At 47.3% G+C, this 12948-nt stretch overlaps 1 protein-coding gene across 1 annotated transcript in view; it reads right to left on the reverse strand.

The window, feature by feature from the left end:
• Positions 1 to 12948, reverse strand: part of T265_08232 (hypothetical protein) — a gene marked incomplete at both ends in the record, with an annotated part of 43607 nt that overhangs the window by 5583 nt on the left and 25076 nt on the right. The window contains one exon of the mRNA XM_009173975.1: positions 10335 to 10911. The remainder of the gene's footprint in view (positions 1 to 10334; positions 10912 to 12948) is intronic.

A 12948-nucleotide genomic window follows, 5' to 3' on the forward strand; every position in this document is an offset into this window, starting at 1 on the left:
CGTGGTGCGCGCACGCTTGACAGTTCGTTTCCCTTCAGGCCCTCGCAAGTCGGCAAGAAGCATGCCAATCCACTATCTTCGAAGAACTGCCATAGGTCAACACTATCAATCTGAGCTAGCCCAACAACTTTCCACAGTAAAACAATACTGTGGTGGCAGCGAGCATGTGGATGACGCGAGGCAAAATGTTAAAGGAGCTATGCTAGCGGCGTTCAGCCAGCCCGCCCGACTTCTCCAATTCAACCACAAGATCACTGAATGTCGTCGAGGTCGTTATCCATGATTGATGCCAGGAAAGCCATACCAGCCAGCAACGAGTACGACGGCGCACGCAAATCCCTCAAACGCCGAATAGTAAAGAGTCTGAGGAAAGACCGAGAGCTCTGGTGGATATCGAAAGCTCGGGAGTTGGAGAAGGCTTTTGCTACGGGAAACAGCCGTGCCCTTTATCAACTGATACGATCGACTGGTCTTAGGAAAGCAACGGTCAGCGAAACGATAAGTGGAAAAGATGGCTCATTAATTCACTCGCAAAAACGTCAACTGGAGAGATGGGCCGAACACTTCGAAAGGCAGTTCAGCTGGCCTCATGCAACACAGCCGGTGGAGATAATGTATACAGGCGAATGGAATGTAAACCTTGATCGCACTTCGGAAGAAATAATATACGAAATAGCCGTACTGATCGGACGGTCTGTATCCAGCCCTCTTCAAAGAAGGCGGAAATTCCCTGGTGACCCACCTGACAAAGCTTATTGGCACTATGTGGGACGAAGAGAAAGTGCCTGCAGAATGGGGCATGTCGACAGTTATCCCTATCTTCAAAAAAGGTACACGGACGCTATGTGAAAACCACCGTGGCATCAGCCTGTTAGCTGTGGCATCGAAGGTGCTCTCTGGCCTTATCCCTCGATGGCTGACTGAACACAGAGAGAGGCAAATCCATGAAAACCAAACTGGGTTTAATTCTGCAAGATTCTGGAACAGCGACACTGCTTCCAGCAACCAACAATGGTTGTGTTTCTTGATCTGAAAGCTGCCTTTGACTCTGTGGACCGCCAAGCACTATGACAGTGTCTGTGGAGCAAAGGTGTCCCCCATAAATTCTTGACCCTCATTAAGGTGCTGTACGCCAACTCCCGCGGCCGAGTAAAGGTCTACGAGAAGCTTTCTCCTGAGTTCACCACATCAAGTGGTGTCCAACAGGGCTGCCCTCCTTCAGTTTTCCTCTTCAACTTCGTCATTGATACGATCATGGAAGACTCACTACCAGCCTCTAATGCCGGTGGGGTCGAAGTGCTCCCTGGGCCTCCGCTCGGACATCGAGTACGCAGACGACATAGCTCTTCGTGGATCTGACGCTGTGGCAATGCAAACAATACTGGATCATCTAAACAATCCTGCCTCGCAGTTCGGCATGCGCTTCACACCTGCAGTGCTACTGCAAGACCTAGCCTCATGCTTGCGGATGAACCAATTGAGGTAGTAGACAAACTTGTTTACCTGGGCAGCTGTATCGGTCCCGGTGGTCTGGCGAAAGATGATATTTCCATCCGGATTGGGAAGGCCAGAGCAACTTTTGAGAACCTACTTCACCTGCGGCATAGGCGTGACATCAGCTTCTCTGTCAAGGGTCGAGTTTACAATGATGCGGTGTGCTCCATATTACTATATGGATCAGAAACCTGGCCGCTGCGCGCCGAGGACGTCAAAAGACTTTCAGTGTTTGACCATCGATTTCTCCAGAGCATTACCCGAGTCTGGTGGGAACACCGGATCAGCAATTCTGAAGTACATCGAACTGTATTCGGGAGAATTAACTCACCCTCGATAGATGAACTGATCACACTGCACAGGTTGCGCTGGCTTGCTCACATGCTGCGTATGCCAGTCGACCGACTTCCTCGAAGGGCTCTTTTCGCACAAACACGTGAAGGGTGGAAGAGGCGGTCAAACAATGACTTGACAGCGAAGTATGAAAGCCATTATCAGCAAACTCAGCTGCGCTGGTCACTGGATGGGGACCCCGAGACGGGCCACATCAATGGCTACAGACATTGTCAGACATGGCCCAGTCGCGCCCTCAATGGCACTCGTGCGTCGAAGCTATTGTCTTTAATGCATAGCTCCTTTTCCAACTCCCCCCCCAGTTGACAGCCCACTGACAGTGCTGGATCTATGCACCAATTTATCAGCTCCCGCCCCCAATGCACAGCTAACTACCCCCCCCCTCCCAAATCATCGGTGAACGAAACTGCGGTAGCTACAACCACTATACGACGAGTACGCGGTTATTACAGCTGACAATGATGATGATGATTTAGTTTAATAACCTATCTCAGTTCAATTTCGGGTCATAGCCTCAAACTAGCGTTTTAGGCACAAGGAGCACGAAGAGTTCAAGTGTATATAAGCCCAAAACCAGGTCTAAGACACGTATAGCGCATCATAATCAGAAAGTATGCAGCAAGGACATTCTGGGAATTCGGACTTCTGAAGCGCATGCGGTAGGGTGCCATCGAAGCATTCCGCTCGGTCAACAGACTGTGAGTGAAAGGGTGGCGACCGGACACGAATTACAGCATACGTCCTGCCTTGCAAACACCGCTGTCATATACAATAGCCTTTGAATTTCGGAAGCCAATGAACAGTCGTATGCGTTCCGGTCATTTGATATAAGCGTCCACGATGATCAAAAAGGGCTGACCACCAACTGGATCGATATGAGGGCCAGACTATAGTTCAGTCGGCTGCTGTCGCAACCTAACTGCTTTGCCGCACTGTAAGTAAGACTTATAGAGTCTATAAGAAGCTAGTAGATGTCACTCCGAGCAAGTGCCTCCACTCTCTTTGTTCCCAGAAACCGCTTCAGTAAGGTCGGTTGCGACTCTTTGGAATGGTAACGCGTCCTGAAAACAAGAAGCATCCGTCGGTTAGTGATAGCGCGTCACGCCGGTTGAAGTAAGTTCTCAATTCATCTTGTGGGCAGATACGCAGCTTGTGACTGCGGCGATATGTGGTGACCTGTTGCAGAAGAGGGTCTTGGTCGGTATGGCGGTGAATCATGTCAGCAGTCACTGGGAGGTGCGAACACCGTCCGACACTAAGCAGTTTACCTCCGGCTCCAAGGCAATTGTTGCAACTATGGTGCTTCTGTTTCTGACCTGCTTGAATCAGTGAGATGCGATAGTGCGTCAGTCTGTCCGAGACTGATGGTGGACTGGTACTTCAAGTCACATCTCAGAAGCAGGGACGGCCATTGCTGGAGACGGCTGGTGATATACACAGGAATTCCCTTTTTCGAAAGAAACCCAGTAAGTAATGACTTGTCATCTGCCAGTAAGGTAAATTGACTGCAGTAGAGCGTTTTATGTAAATTTTTGACGGTAACGACGATCATCAAAGCTTATTATCTGACGGAAATTGCGCTCGGCTGGCGTCAGGGGTCCGTTCGCGCGTGCATTGGCTCTATGCAAGATGTCGGTGGGCACGTGCGAAATTATCGTGCCAATGCGAAGCACCCGATACCACAACGGTTTCCAGCGAAGAATCGAGGCTGGTGAGAGGCATGTCGGAGTTCAGCAGACCTGACAATCGAAGGTGGCATTGTCCCTTGGTGACCAGCTGGCGGACCATTCAACCTCAGAGGCAACGCGTGACCGGGGGGACGAGCTGTAGTGGCTCGCGAGACGGAGGGAGGATATGAAGGATGCCTGTAGACTGTAGCGCCAAACTTCTGCAGGCATGGTCAGCGGTTGTTTATCAATGATGAAACCGATATTCTTCGTCGAACGTGCGAAGGATTGTTTGTCGGTGCACTGTTGAACAGAACACGTATCCAGGGTGCTGTCACGATTCGTCTGAGTTGGTGGTGAGTCGATGAGGTCCTCAAAATTGGTCGGAATACCGGGGGCATCTTTCAACACCGAATCCATGGTTTGTTGAAATATGGCTGAATCAACCTTCACAACACATTTGCGCCAATTCAGTTTGATATACAGGTCGCCTGAACGAAACACAGTGTACCGATGCCTATCCGGCGCATCGCTGGGACTAATGGAGAGGTCTGCACACAAGGAGAGGGTCCCGTTAGTCTTCTTCGCCATTACGATCGGTGCAGCCAATGTCGAGTAGTTAGTTGGTTGGAGAACGCCGGCCTTCTGTAGCCGGTTTAGTTTCTGGTTCACAGTGGGCAAGGCTGCATACGCACTGGGTGTTGAGGCCTGGCATCATCACCAGAGACAGTAATATTAGTGCCAACTCCGGTGTTTCACTGCCGTACGACCATAAAGTGTATCTAATTGGTTGAAGCCTAAGGGTGAAAAGAGTGAGTTGGAAAGGGGACCCGCCGTTGGCCTATATCAAGCATTCTGTGTGGCCTACATCTCCAACCGCTCGATCGGACAATCTGGAAAGAAATTGATAGCCCGAACGCCACTTAGTCAGTCACCATTTATTGCAATGTCCCCAGCCAACTGCAGGATGCGTCACGGACACTCATTCCTAGAAGGCGTGTAACACTAATAACATCCGAGCTCTTCGTAATCTCTCTCGCGTCTTTCCGCCAATTCATAAGTTGTCCACCTCGCAGTTCCCGCAGATAACATCACTCGTATCGGTGGACGGTGTTTCGGTACGAGTAGCACATGGCTGAGACACCGCAGTTGAAGGTACTGGATGATCTCAGCGTCCGCCGAATTGAACCGCGGTTTATGAACTGCACGGTGGTGTGTTCATGGTTGTAGCGTCTGAGATCGACAGTGATATTTATTTTGCACACGACGCTAGAATCTGAAACAGTACCACTTTTCTCGGCTAGCTTTGAACCACTGTAACGGATATTAAACTGCGAGATGTGATCACCGAATACCTCCGGCAGTATTCTGAACGATTCACTAAAACTGAGCTCACCAGGCAGGTTGGAGAAAACGAAGTTCCCGTCTCATATTTTGTCCACGACGCCAGTATCTGGAGCATTATTGATGCCTGAACAGGCAAAACGAGCAAGATATTACTCATCGTAGTACCGCCAACTTGTGGGAATTTGACTCCATTTTCAACCGGGCTTGTTCTTGAACTACTTTGGAACGTTGAAGATGATTACATGGACACAACTGCAATTCAAGTTCATGAAGCTTCGACATTCCGTGGTGAGGTTCTGAAACGTTATAACGACGTCCCGTTCAATTATGTGAAACAGTCGGTTTCTGATGTCTGAGTCTTGGGACGACTGGAGGCGTCAGCAGTAGCATGTTTTCGCTTACCCGCCCCGCTGTATGTAGCATGTAAGGTGACCTGGCCGGTGACATCACAGAATGGCTGATGCTTCATGACAGTATTGTGAAGTGTAAGTGTCAAGGTTGTATGTGGGATGAGATACTGCAAGGTCGCTCAGATATAGCCAGGACTGTTAGGGTCTTCGACCAAAGCCTTTGGCTCAGATGCGTGACTGCAAGGGAGCGGTGTTTGGCGGTGAATACAAGTGCATTACCATTTTCATAGAACAAGACGCCACATATATTTCAGCCCACGACCTGGAGATCAGGAGATTGTGTTGGTCAGACCACTGACCATTGAACAAATGGGTTTGGGAAACTCTGTGGGTGTCGCACTGACGCCATCCAGTATAGCACAGAGGCATACGAACCGCCACACCGTGGTAACGTCCACTGATGCTTCTACCCCAACCAACAAAGTTAAGCTTTATCCGCCACCGCAGTGTAAGTTCTTCTCTTGACAGACAAGCTCACGCCACGTCGGCGCCATAGGTGACGTAGCTTGGCAAAAATACCCTGGGCTTTCTGATTCGAGAAATGATCGCATCTCTAGCCAATCCACCGGAACTTATACAACTGCCCAGGTAAACAGATTTATCTACCAAGTCGACTGGCTCACGTGCAAACATGAGTTGTGAGTTTGATTCCACTCAGTCTTGTAGCAGCACTTTACGCTAGCAGGTGTGAAGCGCATGCCAAACCGTGCAGCGGAGTTATTTAGGTTATTTAAAATCGTTTGGATTTGGGAAGGATCTGAACCAAGGAGAGTAATATCGCCTGCATACTTAATGTCTGTGAGCGAAAGCCCCGGGAGCATTTCGACTCCCGAGGTTTCAGAGGCAGGCAGTGTTAGTGGATCATCTAATGGAATCATGAAAGTCCGAAATTCTATCGAGGTCATCTCACTGAAATAAAACAATAAGACAATGAAGCGATGTGAATCAAGAAGAGGAAAAGTAATGAAGCGCTACACTAAGTTTAGTTGAGACAACCTGGTGCATCTAATGAAGACCATGATTAAGGCAAGGTAGTGCGATCAGCCGACGATTAAATATCACATGATAAAAACCCTCGGGTTACGACCGACGTGAGCAACCCGAGTATGTCTTGGCTTCAGTTGGGGTCAAGCTTGTTTACGGATGGCGACTGGCGATGTTTTACTCAAACAAGTGACTGGATAGCAAGCAGGTACACCAACAAACCAACACTTCGGTAATAAATGAAGGGGCTACTGACGCAATGCGAAACAAGGCTGAAGTCCATGAAGTGCCATAAACTGCTCAACTGTGATAAATACCCATCGAAGAACGTTCTAGAGAGACCATGTGGGAAGGCTTGCATTTACAGGAATCAACAATATTTGACTTTTGCGGAGCAGCTGACTCCATTCGAGTCCCCATTGAAGAGCATGGAATCCAGATGGTACTTAAACAGGAGAAGAGGCATTTAGAGAAGATAACGCTAAAGGACTAAGGTGAAATGTGCTAAAGCCCCTGTGTAGGAAAAACAATACACATGAAAAGTAATACACATGAAACAGCATTGAAAGCTACGGAATGCTAAAAACTTGAACTGTCATTCCAATGCGCTTGTTCCCCAATTGGCAAAGTTGTTGATTAGCTGCTTGACAGCATGCCTACTGCGGTTCTGGGATTTGAGGATCTCAATGAGTTTTGGGAATTACAGGATTATTTTCAGGAATCTGCAAGCATCAAGCGGGATTCCGGTCTGGTAAGGGTTATGTTGATTAAAAAAACTTCACACTGTTAGGTACTGGAACAACGCCATACATACAAACGACTCACAACCCTTAGTTCCTGGATTTCCAAGGTGTATTCGGTTCGTTTTACCGGTATGTTCTACATAACACGCTTGCCCAGCAAGGAACGACCCGGGAGTTCACGAACATAATAAGTTTTTGTATTCTCAAATTTGGGGATGTGAGAGTATATGCAGAGCTCTCCGGAAGGATTCATACACAAAGTGGCGTCCGTCAGGGGGTGCCCACTCAGAAATTGATAGTATGACGAACGCTGGAAGATCCTCAAAATCATCCCGTCCACTGGCATGCACTTTGTACCCGTAAAAATGTAAGGCCATGCTTCTAGATATGCACACACTAAACATGCTAACTGAGATCCAACGAGGAACACTCGAATTTGTGGGGCGTTTTACGTACCTGTGATGTGACGGATGATGTCGGTGCACGAAACTCTGAGACTTGGGTCACGTTTGCCCATTTGAAACACCTATGGTGTCACATGGCCATTTCGGTTCCGTTTATCAGCTATAAACCATGTAGCAAGGATACGCTGGTTCCAGCTGATACAGTTTCGATGACGGGAATAGAAAGATACAGCTAATTACAGGAAACAACGACTTGTTCAGTTATTTCGAGAACTGGGCAGCTAAACGATGAAAAAGGTAGCTTTAATACAAGAGCGCTAGTGCGTGACTGAACCACGTCTGCCAAAGTCATTAAGCATTGATGATTTAATTCCAACGGTCGTCATCTAGAGAGACGGCATTCGATGACCCGAATGAGTTTACTGGTTAGCATTTTCATACCCTACTGTCAGGTCATACGCTATTCACCTCTCGGTCGCTCCCATTTAGCGCGGTGCGTAGCAAGAATAGGTCTGCGATGAACATGCTTACCTTCCTTGTCCACTATTATTCCTTTGTTCACAATAAGGCTTTCCAAAAAATTATGCACGGGCAGCGAGAAATCAGTGTTGAACACCTTTGCTATCCTGATGATGATGATATCCGTCTGTCACTTAACATACAGGCACCGTTTGCAGTTGGATTTTAATCCTCAAGATAAGCAGAATAGTGTTTACTTGGTGTTTCTGATGTTGCGGATAACCACCAGCTAATGATGCTCGGTGGTTATTTGACAGTTATGTAGCCGTCACATAACAGGAAATCCCAGTTTTCTCGACCGCTTTTAGTGCTAGAGTCATTAGTCAAGCCGCAGTGTTAACCTTGATAACTTCGAAATGTACTGCGCTGCACATGTTGCGTTGTTGAAGGAAATGAAAATGCAACTTAATAGGGCCCAGCGATGGAAATATAGCAGAGATAAAATAGACATGTCAAACAGTCAGCAGCCACTCCAAACAGAAGGTTGGAATAACTGTAAGGCATGTTGCTTAGGAGTTGGACAATGGATGTAGTATGAGCATTTCATAAGAACAAGCGCAACCGTAATTGTGCAACCAAATATGTCGTCATCCCACTGCTCTAAAGCACCGAGCTTAGGGCTCTCTACTTGAGTGGTTGTCCGCTAAAATTGTCATTTGTGCAGTTTATTTCGCAACGTCTGTTAAAATATCCTAAGACGAGCTGATAATCACTGCCTATTTATCACATCTGCTTACTTCACAACGGGTTGTAGCTGTTGTATTCCCAAAGTCAATGTGTACAACGTTTAATTTTTTATTAGCATTTATTATTCTTATTACTTATTTACGTTTTGAGCGCTGGATGAACCTAAGGACAAACATTTGTAGCTATCCAGTCACCCACATACTCGACTGTTCAGCTCAGTCGCTCACTGGATCAAGAAACTTGTCTTTTTTCATACTCACAAAGCACGTCACATTAAAGTGACCTATCGGATATCGACTGTCTGTACCGTCTAGTAAGCGAGGCAACTACTCATGTGTTGACACGCCTACGTACACGCAAACGGACCTACATATAGGGAAACCGAACACAGTCAGCACACAGACTCGCGCGCGCGCAGGAAGCATGAAATCAACCACTTTCCACAAGTCCACGAACAACTATGAAACACGTGTAGCAGCCATACTGCGGAGAAAACACGTTTCCGCCGTCCGGACTTTCACCACGGAACTTTCACAGACGATAAGTTCCTCTTTTGACTTGCTCCCATTTTGCATTGTATTTATTTTTATACGTGCGGCATCTCACCATCGTCAACTATACTAAAAACCTTTATCAGTTCATAAACCTTCTGATTTGTATTATGGCCATCATCAGCAGCTGATGATGGGAAGGTAGCTACACATTCTCTGAATATTTTAGGCATGGAACAGTCACGTCTCTAATCCATAAACTAGGACAAATCGGAATTCGGCGTTGCACTTTCTAACCCTGACATCAACCTAACGTCACATCGGTGTCACAAATGTCGAAAGTTGGTAAAAGGTACACTGGCCTCCCAAGTCGGGAAGTGATCTCGTCTTTCACCAATTCGCTGACATATACAGCTGCTCAGATAGACTAAATTATCTACCAAATTGATCGGTTCACCTGCAAACATGAGATTTGGATTTGGCCCCACTCAACCTTGCAGCAGCACTCTAGACTGAACAGGTGCGAATCGCATACTGAACTGCCCAGCAGAATTGTAGGCTATTTAACATAGTTTGCAGTTCTAAAGGGTCTCGTCAAAGGATAGCAATATTGCCGGCGTACTCAATGTCCGTGAGCAAACGCTCCGGGAGTATTTCGATATCCGAAGTGTTAGAGGCAGGTAGAGAATATTCGAGGAGCACATCGATTACGATGTTAAAGAGAAAAGGCGGTAAAGAACACTCTTGACTGACATCAGTGGATGTAGTAAACTTTGGAGAGAACTTGACGTAGACACGCCATGCCCACGGTAGGGGGCACATAAAACCTCTGTAAGAGACGATAATCCAGAAGGTACAACCTTCATCACTGGACACTGCAGCAGTTTCCGACGAATAATCGATACACGTCCCATTCATCTTGTGACTACCGTTCCCACTGGTTGGCCATTCTTGCTCAAGTGCAACCGACCTAACGCAGTCTGTATACACGTAGCCATGAAGTTCATGAACCGGATACTTGTGCTCTTTTTAGTCTTAGTGAATCTTTAGCCTTCATAATCACAGCAATTCGGGAACAAATCTTACAAATATGACGCACTGGTAGCAACAGTTCACCTGATAATGGTGCAAAAAGACAAAATTTCGTTAGTGGGTTCATACAATGGCTAGCCGGACACATCAGAAGACTTGCGACCACCTTCCTACACCATACAAAAATGCCTCCACAACTCACTTTAACAGGGGTGAAGTTGATATCAAGCAACAAGTCGTATAGAACCCGGGCTGTGTTCGTATGGATTCTGAGTTTCGTAGGGACTGTGCTCTGAGTATAGAACTCGAGTTCATATTCCTCCAGGAAATTGTTAATTACAGTTGACACACTATGGTTGCCTGGTTACCGATAAAAAAAGCTGGTGAGATTTAGGCATTACCGACAAATGAAGCCATCTGGGCGGCTGTCCGTCCTATTTTATTAGTATCGTTGATACGAGCACCCCGTTGGAGAAGCAACTTGGTCAGCGGACGATTTCCTATCCGAAACGGTTAGACGAAAAAAACCAACCTGTGATTGCAGCGAACATCAGTGCAGTGTAGCCCTGCTTCTGATCTCTGGAATTCACGTCGGCACCATTTTGCAGTAGGTATTCGGCGACATCCATATGACCTCGAAAACATGCCTGGTGTAAGGGAGACATTCCACTCTGCAGTAAGTTATTGGTTGCAAACAGTCAAAGGGTTGCTTACTTCATTGACCTCATTCACAAGTGTGCTGTCTGCCGACAACAACAGCTTTACTTTGGCAAAATCACCTGAGGAGGTAGAGAGGAATCGATTGTAATAAAGTTACGGTTTTACACAACATACTTTGGGACACACGCCAAACAAAACTCTAACCCAACAAGAACATTTGCATCAGTATCGTTGAAGTGGCGCGCAGAAATATTTAGACACATCTGCCGATACGGCAGGAATGAAGAGGTCAACCACGTTAGATGGCTAGACCCTTGGGTTCTCAGTTCTATGGGGAGAGAATCAGTGGCTTTTGCCTAAAATGCCGACTTCTACACATTAGGTCAAGATAACAGAATTTTGCGAAGGTGGGCTGATGTAGTACATGAAACAACATCCAGGTTTACCTATTTTGCACACAACAGAAGTAACAGCCTACCTTACCCGTTGAAACTGTGAAAGGATGGAACTTTCTCGTAGAGCCAACGAGTCTTAAAAATGACCGCTCACTCCATTCATGTTCACCTTCGTCGTTGATGTAATAATGAGACGAACGCTAGTTGGTCTTCAACCACGGTGTTCACTTTGTTGCTGGCGAGAACCTTGTCGATCTGGAGACCGCAGACGACATAGTCTCCATTTTTGAAGACGAAGGTGAGACACAAGCCGTTTTGAGTAGAAGTGTCAATTCTTCTTGAAAGCGTTCAACTGTAGCACCCTTCCGGTGCCTAGCTGCCATGCCACCCGAAGGAAGCACGAGGGCTGGGATACTGCCAGGTCGCCCAAGCCTAGACAGGAGAAGTCGAGAGGCGGAGGTCGGATTCGAACCACGGACCTTCCGGTCGGTAAATTGGCGCTCTAACCACTTAGGCCATCTCGCCCCCAATTCTTCTTGACAACAGTGAATTATCTTGGTTTCATCTGTGGCGTCTCTGGTCGTCATCCTGACCCGGAAAACGTTCAAGCTATACAACAGAGGCCACCTCCTAAGGATGTACCATCACTACATACCCTTTTCGGATTAATCAGCTATTATTCGGCATTCTTGCCTTCGCTACACGACATTCGATCTCCACTAAATCAATCGCTTGAAAAGGAGGTCCCCTGGCGTTGGTAACAAGAATGCGAAGGAGTATTCTGCAGGCTAAAGGCGATGCTCAGTTCAGACTGCTGCTGACCCACGAGGACCAAAATCTAAAGATCGTTGTGGCAGCCGATGCCTCCAGCTTCGGAGTCGGTGTCGTCAATCTGCAAGTCTTCCCAGATGGATCGGAGAAGGCCATTATGCAAGCGTCGAAATCGCTAACGCCAGCAGAACAGCGATATGGACAGGCATAGAAAGAAGTGTGTTCACAAGTTGTTATACGGTCGACGTTTCACCCTACTTACCGATCATAAACCCTTACTGTATATCTTCGGTTCAAAGAGAGGGGCTCCCGCATTGAAGGCAATAACTTGGATGCACGAGCGTAACTGAGGGCGTGATTGGACCATGTCTGACGAAGTCTCTAACCATTGATGTGACCCCTCTGGGGTCCCCATCTAGGAAGACGGCAGTGATTAGCGCAGCTGAGTTTGCTGATAATGGCTTTCATACTGCGCTGCCAAGTCATTGTTTGACCCCCTTTGGCTCGTTTTCACCCTTCAGGTGTGCCCGGAGGCCAGCCGTCCCTAAGCACTGAACATCACATCATTTGGACGCATTTGTCAAGTGCAGGACGCGGACCAAACGAAGGTAGCCCTGATTGTCAGAATGCCAGCCAATCGGGATCGAGCATCTTTGACTCGACGCCTCTAGCCTCCTTACGGAGAATCTACACGGGGAAGATTTCTGAAGCCCTTCAGAGATTCCTGACTCTGTACAGAACGACCCCGAATGATGTTTTGACGAACCACCAGTCACCCGCAGAGGAACTCATGGGTCGTAAGCTGAGAACTGTACATTCTTCCATGTTGCCAACTTCAGCATCGGTATTTTTCTGGGCTTAGTTCTCGGTCTGAGCCTCCCAAGCTAGCGTTCACGTCAAAACAACGACCAAGGATGTACAAGGTATATTAACGCTCAAAACGAAGTCAGGAACACTTGTACATATATACATATACACTTATATATATAT

The sequence above is a fragment of the Opisthorchis viverrini genome, assembly GCF_000715545.1.
Source record: "Opisthorchis viverrini unplaced genomic scaffold opera_v5_207, whole genome shotgun sequence".
Taxonomy (NCBI): domain Eukaryota; kingdom Metazoa; phylum Platyhelminthes; class Trematoda; order Opisthorchiida; family Opisthorchiidae; genus Opisthorchis; species Opisthorchis viverrini.